Raw genomic sequence first — 8,923 nt, 5'->3', positions numbered from 1 at the left:
GTGTGTTCTGTGACAGAGACTGGACCTTGACTAATTGTAGGAGCTGGTTAACCAGTATTTTATAAGTAAGGGTATTGTCTTTGCACCTGATCCTGGAGGCTGCATGCAGTTGAGAAGGAAAGATGATATGAGGTGAAAGAGAAGGACAATCTGGAGTCCTTGGGACCTATTGAAACCACAATAGGTCTTACTGATTCTGACCTGAGAGGTGTAAACATCCCTTAGAAACCGGGGACTCTTATCATGGAGCTAAATACATATACCTGACCCAGGTATCCAAGAAGGATGGCTCCTCCTATAAAAGGATGGCTCACTTTTCAAGAAAAGGTGAAACAACTGTGGGCCCAGGTGCTGCCCCCTGCCAATGAGGTGAGCCAGCAGATAAGTGATAACACTTATCTTATCTGATAACACTTATCTGAGCTACAAAATGGCTGCCATGGGGCTTGTCTTCCCCAAATCTCCCAAAGAGCCTCTCTGTGACCCACTTTAACCAGGGACATATAGGAAAGGGAATTCTGGGATATGTAGTTTTGGATAATTTGAAGGTGACTTTACAAAGCCATCACATCTGGGTTTCTGAAAATTTTCTATTTTTAAGACTACTTTATTTGGGGCACTATTAGCAACAAAATGTAATTCCTTTTTTTTAAAGATTTTATTTATTTATTCATGAGAGACACAGGCAGAGGGAGAAGCAGGCTCCCTGTGGGGAGCTTAATGTGGGACTTAATCCTGCCTAGATCATGCCCTGAGTCCAAGGCAGACGCTCAACCACTGAGCCACCCAAGCATCCCCAAAATGTAATTCCTAATGGATGTTGGGCCACTATAAATAAATGTTAAAAAATAAATAAATAAAATAAATGTTGACTCATAGCTGAACTAGATAATGAATATGACATGTGGACTCAGATAACTTCATCACAGAGACTTCTTGTCTCAATTTTATGTAAGACATCACTTTAAAGAAAACTTCCAAAAACCTTCAAGAAATGCATACTTGGAGAAGGTAAAGTTAAAAGGTCAAGGCACTGATCGAGAAAGGTAGAATGAAAGAATCATATTCTTCATTCAGAGAGAAGGCCAGGAAGAGATATATCATTCTCTAATTGTTCACAAAAGATAGGACCAAGGAAAATATGGGGCTTTTAAGGAAAACTCTGAAATATTAGATCCCGGATGAAAGAATAGTATCATAATGTGAAGTGTTTCTTAAAATATGGCCATTTTTTCACATGGCATTAACTTTTGCAATTTAAGCATTTATCTTTGGAGTTTGTTACTGTCTTGTTATAAACGAGATAGTTCCTTGTACCTTTGGAAGGCAAGGACAATACTATGTGTGTCAGGTGGATCCTCTGGACATGAATTAGGATTGCAAATAGGCTAGTGGAACAGGTGGGATGCCTGTGAACAATAAAAGAGGCAGGAAGCAGAATTGGATAGAGAAAGCTTAGAGATCCTCATGGAGATCTGACTCTCATGAAGAAAGGGGAGGGAAACAGGATGCCCAGGGAAAGCCTCAGGTTGTGATACAGATTTGATACAGTTGTGATACAGGTTTAGGTTAATCCTGGAAGAGCCCCACGTCCAGCAGAAATGGCTGGTATTCACATCATGCTCAGTCACTGGTTGGGACATGTCTAGAAAGAATATGGTGTCAGCTCAAAAGTTGGGCTGGATCCTGGAGGTGCTGACATTGGAGGCTGTCAGCTAACTGCACGCCTTACAAGTGAACACAAGGTTCTTCCCTGAAGGAGACGCAAGTAGCACACTTCTGTGGCTGCCACAAACACAGTTACTAATACATATAACCCTTCAACATGAGTGACAAACTGCATTTCTCAAGGCCAAGATGATAAGATGAATACTTATTAGGGCAGAGTGGCTTGCCTCAGATCAGAAATTAATTGGGAAGAATGATTAAGAAGTTAATGGGCCTTTTCCAAAATATCTTACTCTTGATTTTGAGCTAGAAGTTTTCAGTGTGTCCACACAGACTCTGAACTGGATTGGAACATGTGTTAACATTTATTCACGGTATTCCTTGTGGCCAAGTACACATCATCCAGGGGAATCATGCTCTTATATCTCCCCTATCTAATCAAAGCCCTACCATCCCTGCACCCCAACCTCACCCCACCTCAATTCATTTGGAGAAGTAGCTTCTCAGGCTTCCTACCTTCCCTAACATGCTAGCTTCCCACCACAATGTACCTGCTCTGTTTGGCATTTCTTTGCTGGAAGGTTGACAACTGAGGCTGAAAAGCTTGTTGACTCAGCTGATGGGAACACAATGATTGCCTTCTTTGAGTCTATAGAAATAACCCAAATAAATGGCTAGCTAATGGGGGGATTTCCTTTCATTTGTTCAGGCCAATGTTGGTGAAATTTTGGACTATGTTGGTATGTCTGTATTCACCATTTACATTGAGAAGGCAGCAGCCCATGCTAAATATAATGGCGAGTTGCAGATTTTACTCTCAAGAGGTACCCATTCCTGACTAATGACCTCAGCAAGTGGATAATGACCGTTCATCAACCTATTTGAGAATTTTAATATTGTGGAGGACTTTCTATACCTCAGATGTTCTACTCTAGATGGAGCAATAGAAAGAGTAATAAAATAACAATTAAGTACCTGCTGGATACAAAGAATGGTGCTTGGTACTTTATGGGTACCGTGGGTTTAATTTAGTTGTTCTATAAATTATACACTATAATTCCATTTTACACATAAGGGACAGAAACGTTCAGTGGCCTAAGATCAATCAACCAGCAAGTTGTAGTGGTCAAGCCCAATTCAGATCAGGTCTATCTGGCTCCCGGATCTTCTATTGTGTACTTTCTCACCCTACAATTCACAATTACTTATTAGATCTAAGACTTCTGATTTGAACTCCACCTCTGCCGGCATCAGCAGCGTCTAACAGTTGGTATGGGAGGGTGGTTGGGATTATAAAGAAAATAAGATTGGCCATGAGTTGATGGTTACTGAAGCAATTACCCCTACCCATATGAATTTCTTTGCTTTTTATATATTTGAAATTTTCCATAATTAACCGAGGCTTATAGGAATTTTCATTCCGTGAAGGCATTCAATAGCCACAAATGGCTCAGCATCTAACTGGGACATTATGTAGGACCCCAACTGGTGCCACACACACACACACAGTTAAAAACATCTTCTAGAACAAACAATGCAGATATTAATCAGTTGTCAAGGTGCAAAACACAAGTCTAGAGATCTCAGCGTTTCCAGCATATATCAGAATAAGCAAATGTTCCCTTTCCGTGAATGAATCACAGCATTCAGCAACATTCACTGTCATGTTCCTCACCACTTGCTCAAGCCCAGCCAAACCAAACGAAGGATCACCAGTGGAGAGAACTGTAAATGTTTGCAAACTGTGAGCAAATTAGGAGAGAGTCCTACATTTAGAGAGACATGAATTATTGTGTGCAGATATAAATAAACATTGTTCTCAGCTCAGGTTCTGTCAACACCTCAGCACTCCACACAAACTCATCCAAAGATAAATGAGCTAGTGTTACCCATACCTGATGAGCTCCAAAAACCACCTGGAGGGGCACACGCTGTACTTTGCTAAGCTTGTTTGCAAATCTCAGCCTTGGGAATACAAAGCTACCACAAAGTATGCAGCCAACTCTGAAATATGTGTTTTTAGGGAGCTGTAAGGGCAAAACTGTCATTCTCTTCTGTTGATCCTCATTCCAGATCTTGGCAGGGGGTACTCCAGGGGTCCCACAATTATTTTCCCCTCTACCTTGTCCATTTTTAAAATTAAGACATGCTTATTGTATATTGTGTTTTAAAATGCAGACAATCAAAAGGAATATTTAAGATTGCCTTAATTCTGCCAACCAGGAGTAACCACTGCTAATTTTGAACATATGCTTCTAGAATTTTTAATGCATATATAAACTCTTCAGAATTAAAATAGGAACATACTGTAGGTAACTTGCATTGTTCATTCAAAAAGAGCCTATGAACTTTTTAAAGCCCATAAACAACCTTTACAGCAATATTTACAATGTCTGCACATATGGACATAAAACAATTTATTCAGTCAAGACATATTACTGGATATTTACCAAGAATTGAACACTCAGGCTGCTCTCACATTTCTGCCCCTGAAATGAGCTTGGATAAATATTTTAATAGACAATTATTTCTACAAGTCCATCATTATTTCATTGGGATAAATCCTTAGAAGCAGAATGCACAGATTAGAACTTTTTGAGGCTTCTAATACAAATTGCCTTCCAGAGAGAGTATACAAGTTTACGTTCCTCATCATCCTATACTCTAATAGCACTGAGTGATGATTATTCTTTTTTTTAAATATTTGCCAATTCAATAGGTAGAGCACTATATCACTTTTTTCTTTTTTTTTGGGGGGGGGACTCGTACTTCTCTTACATTAATGACATTGAAGTTTTATCATGTCTTTAGAAAAAATATATTATTTCCCTCTCTGTTCATGTATTTGTGTGCATTTAGTATTTATCTCTAAGGCTGTTCACATTTTAATAGTGATATTTCCTTATCTGTCCTATGCAATGCAATTTCTTTCCTCATTTTTTATTGCCTTTTAACATGATTTGTTCTTAGGAACACAGAAAAGTTTAAAATTTTTAAGTTAAAACATGCATGTATCTTTATCTTTATGGATTCTATGATTTAAGTTATACTTTGACTACCTTTTCCAAGCTAATATTTTCTTCTATGAACTCATTTAAAAATTTTAATCCACCCAAAATAAATTTTGGAGAATAGTGTAAGAAATAGACATTACATTTTTTATCCCAAGGGATAATTCAGTGGTCACTACACCGTTATATATATGTCACTACACATATATATATGCAGTCTTTTCCATACTGATTTAATGTATCGCCCTTATTTAAATATGCTAAATACTGATATATCTGTTCTTGGACTTACCAATGATCTCAGTGTCTATTTTTGGGCAAGTACCACCAAATTATTTTAGCTATTGGCATTTTCCAGTATGTTTTAATACCTTAATGGAGAGCCCTATGTTATTCCGTTTTGTTTGTTTGTTTGTTTTTTCCTGACTTTCATTAGCTATTCTTGCTCATTCACTCCTCCTGAAACACTCTGGAATCATTGTATTAAGCACTGTGTCTGGAATTATGTTATAGCCATAGATTATATCAGAGAGCATTAACAGCGTGACCATATTCTTTCTCCTATTACAAAAAGATGGTATGTCTTTTCATGCATTGCAGTTGTATTGGGTGGTACCAACTGATTAGTTCTGGGCCATGAGCTTGGGAATATAAGAGACATTTACCACTTACTATGAGAGGAAATTAAGAGTACATGTGAGTCTTTCACACTCTTCCTCTAAAGTGGTGACTGTAGAGGCCACATCTTGAGAGTGGTGGAGTCACAAGGTGGAAGTAGCCTGGATCTTTGAGTTACTGCTTGGAGGATGGCAATCTGGAAGTCACCCAGCCTGTGTCAAGCTTTAATGAGCAAGACCGAAAACTTTGGTCTGTGTCAAGCCATACAGGTTTGTGGATTTATTTGTTATCACAGTATAGTTCTTAGTAAAAGTTGCAAATTTGTTCCTCAGTAAGTATTGTTAATCTCTACTGGATAGGGGATCCATTGGGCTGGTAGGAGAGGAAGGGGATAGATACAAAGTAGGAACTTCTCTGCCCTGTGCAAAGCTTCTATCCCTGATTGTAGTTTTAGCTTACACTCAGCAAGGGCTGCAGGGCAATGCTCCAGGGCAGGACTTCCCAACACAGACCCACTTCCTCTGTTTTAAGCCAGCTTTGCTGCTGCCCTGCTTGACTGAGGCGAGGAACTCATTCCAAGTAGAAATGCGATTGAATGCTTCAAGCAGCCTCTGTGTCTGTACCTGATACACTCACTCCCAGGTTGTTTGTCCTGGCTTCCGGCCCCTCTAGCTCTGTTCGGGAAGGGAGGTATTGGTTGAATTTTGCTTTGCCACCCCTCCTCGTTCTCTGAACGTGATTCCCTTATGTGTCATGAATCATGGACTGATGGGCTCTTTTCTCAACCTGGACTCACCTATAGACTCTAATTTGCAAGAGTTCTTAGAAATTCTAGCCAAGCGAGCACTGCCTCTGATTTCACATGCACACATGTTCTTTTCATAGAAAATCTGGGGATGGGGGGAGAATTAATTAAATGCGTGATTGCAAGTCATCATTTTAGACTAGTGGTCCTTTCATGAATATTTTCACGAGAACTTGGAAAAACTAAGTGGAAACCCAGATGTTGGGTGAGGGAGCGAGTTATCTCCTTCTCTAGCCTCCACCATCCTCTGCATGTGGAAGGGAGTAGCACTACCAAGATTTATTCTCCCACTGAAACTTTCCTTAGAAAATGGAAATGATTATGGTCAGTTTCAAATAATATTTTTCCCGCAGTTGCATAAATCATGAATGCTAGCCAGAACTCAGTCTATGTCCTTCTTTGGGTTCCTGTGAGTTTTGCTTTTCAAACACCCATTCATGAATGAGATCTTATCTGTGGAAAAAAAGTTCTTCACTAACTCTGGGGTCAAATATATAACATAGGAGTATTTTTTTTTTCATAAAGCAAAACTATTCAACTTAAATAGCTATCAGATTATACCCTTTTAATATTTTTGGCATTAAAATGATCTATCTTTTATGGAGCAAGTCTATGTACACTAGATGGTAGTTTGATTTGTTTTAAATGCCTTCACAAGGTTAAAAGTTGGCAATGCTGTGTTGGTTTCTAAATTATTTTTGAAATGTTTTGTGGTCTATATAATCCCAAACCCTGTGAACCACTGGAATGTATCTTCAAATAGTTTTTCAGCAAGTGGAATATTTTCTGAGCCCTTGAATTTCTGAGAACACTTGCCTGTCCCACTGAAAGACAAATCGCTGAGTATCAAGTTCTTAGCTCATAACTTTCTCCACCTCAAAACCCCGTGGAGTCATTTGGCACCTAACTGTTGCAGAGGAAATGTCTGAGACCAACCCAAAGTTTTGTCTTCTTGTAAATAAATTTTTACTGAATAGTTGCAAGATCCCCCCGCCAACCTTCTCAAGGCATTGCAGTATAATTTACCCAGTGCATTCGCTGAGATGGCATGTGTGCTGGCTGATGGCCAAGGCGAGATTCTAGCACCACCTAAGTTTGAATTTAGCTCCACACATCACCGGTCACTGTATCTTGGGTAGTGTTTTGGGTCAAATTGTGTCCCCCCAAAAGATATAAAGTCCTGTCTATCCCCTAGCATCCGTGAACGTGACCTTAGTTGGAAGTAGGAAGCTTTGCCGATGTAATCAAATGAACATGAGGTCACTAGACTGGGCTGTAATCCAATGACTCCTGTCCTTATAAGAAAAGGGAAATTGGGATACACAGACATACATGCACACACCAAACACTGAGTGAAGACAACATAGACACAGAAGGAAGAGGGCCACATGAGGACAGGGGAGAGATTAGAGTTGTGCTGCTGCTATCCAAGGAATGAAATCCAAGGAACATGGGTTTGCTGACATCTTGATTTCAAACTTCTAGCCTCCACGCCGGGAAAGCAATTTGCAACTGTTGTTTGAAGCCATCCAGTTTGTGGTACTTTGTTCTGGAAGCTCCATGAAATGAATACAGATTTCTCAAAGACTATGAACTTCAATTACTTTATAAAATGTAGATGATAATTTGTTATAAGACCACTGAGAAGGTGAAATGTGATACAATGAGACAAGACATAGAAGTTCTGGCACACAGGGAAAATCTAATAGGTCATATCATCCTCTCCCTCCTCACTCCCCACCCCCTTCCTTGGGTAGTTCTCTCAGGGAAATTCTTTTTCTGTCCTCTTGACACTTTTCATAAAAGCTTATATGATTTTTATAAAATAATGAAGTCATTGAGTATGGATTCCCAGGCCCACCCCCAAAGATTTTTGATTCAGTCGGTCTTAGGTAGACCTCCAGAATGAATATTATTTGAAGGTGTCCAGACGTGAACTCTCATTAAGTACTGAAAGTGCAATGTAATTTAAGTGGTAGACCTGGTATTAGTATTCCTGTTCTATAAATATGGAATCCAAGGTCAAAGGAAATTGAACTCAAGTCAGAAAATGTAAAATCAAGTAGTTTTTAGAGGCCGAACTTCACTAGTTTGATGAAATGTGAAACTCTAGACTGGTATGAAAAAACACCAGATAATGAGAGCTCCGTAATATATAAAATATGGGAGACGGTCCAGTATTAGGATTAAGAACACATGGAATCAGAAAAGGTTTTTTTTTTTTTTCCCAGAAAAGGTTTAAAGTCAAGTTGTGGCACTTACTTTCTAGCTGTGCGTACTTGAGAAAGCTAACCTTGGATGGTATCAAGCTCTTATCCTCTGAAGATGGGAATAACACCTATCAGGGTTCTTGCTGAAGTGAATGAGATGCATTTGATACACGGGAAGTGCTAAATAAAGGACGTTTTTGCAAACATGCAATCATCTTTATTTCAAAAAAGTGACAATGTCTTCATTTTCTGCTCTTGACTGCCTTAAATGGACAAATGCAGAGAGAAGAGAAGCCCATAGGTGAGAATTAATAACTCTAATTTTATAAAAGCTGTGATGTTCATGCTTTCCTGGTAGCATATAAATGAATGATTTTTGTAAGAATAACTTCTCTAGGATTTTTTTTTAAGATTTTATTTATTTATTCATAAGAGACACAGAGAGAGAGAGGCAGAGACACAGGCAGAGGGAGAAGCAGGCTCCATGTGGGGGAGCCTGATGTGGGACTCAATCCGGGGTCTCCAGGATCACGCCCTGGACGGAAGGCAGCGCTAAACCACTGTGCCACCAGGGCTGCCCTAGGATTCTTCTTCTTATTAATTTGCCCTAA

Source organism: Canis lupus, chromosome 3 (assembly GCF_048164855.1).
Source record: "Canis lupus baileyi chromosome 3, mCanLup2.hap1, whole genome shotgun sequence".
NCBI lineage: Eukaryota > Metazoa > Chordata > Mammalia > Carnivora > Canidae > Canis > Canis lupus.
This window is presented reverse-complemented; position numbering follows the sequence as displayed.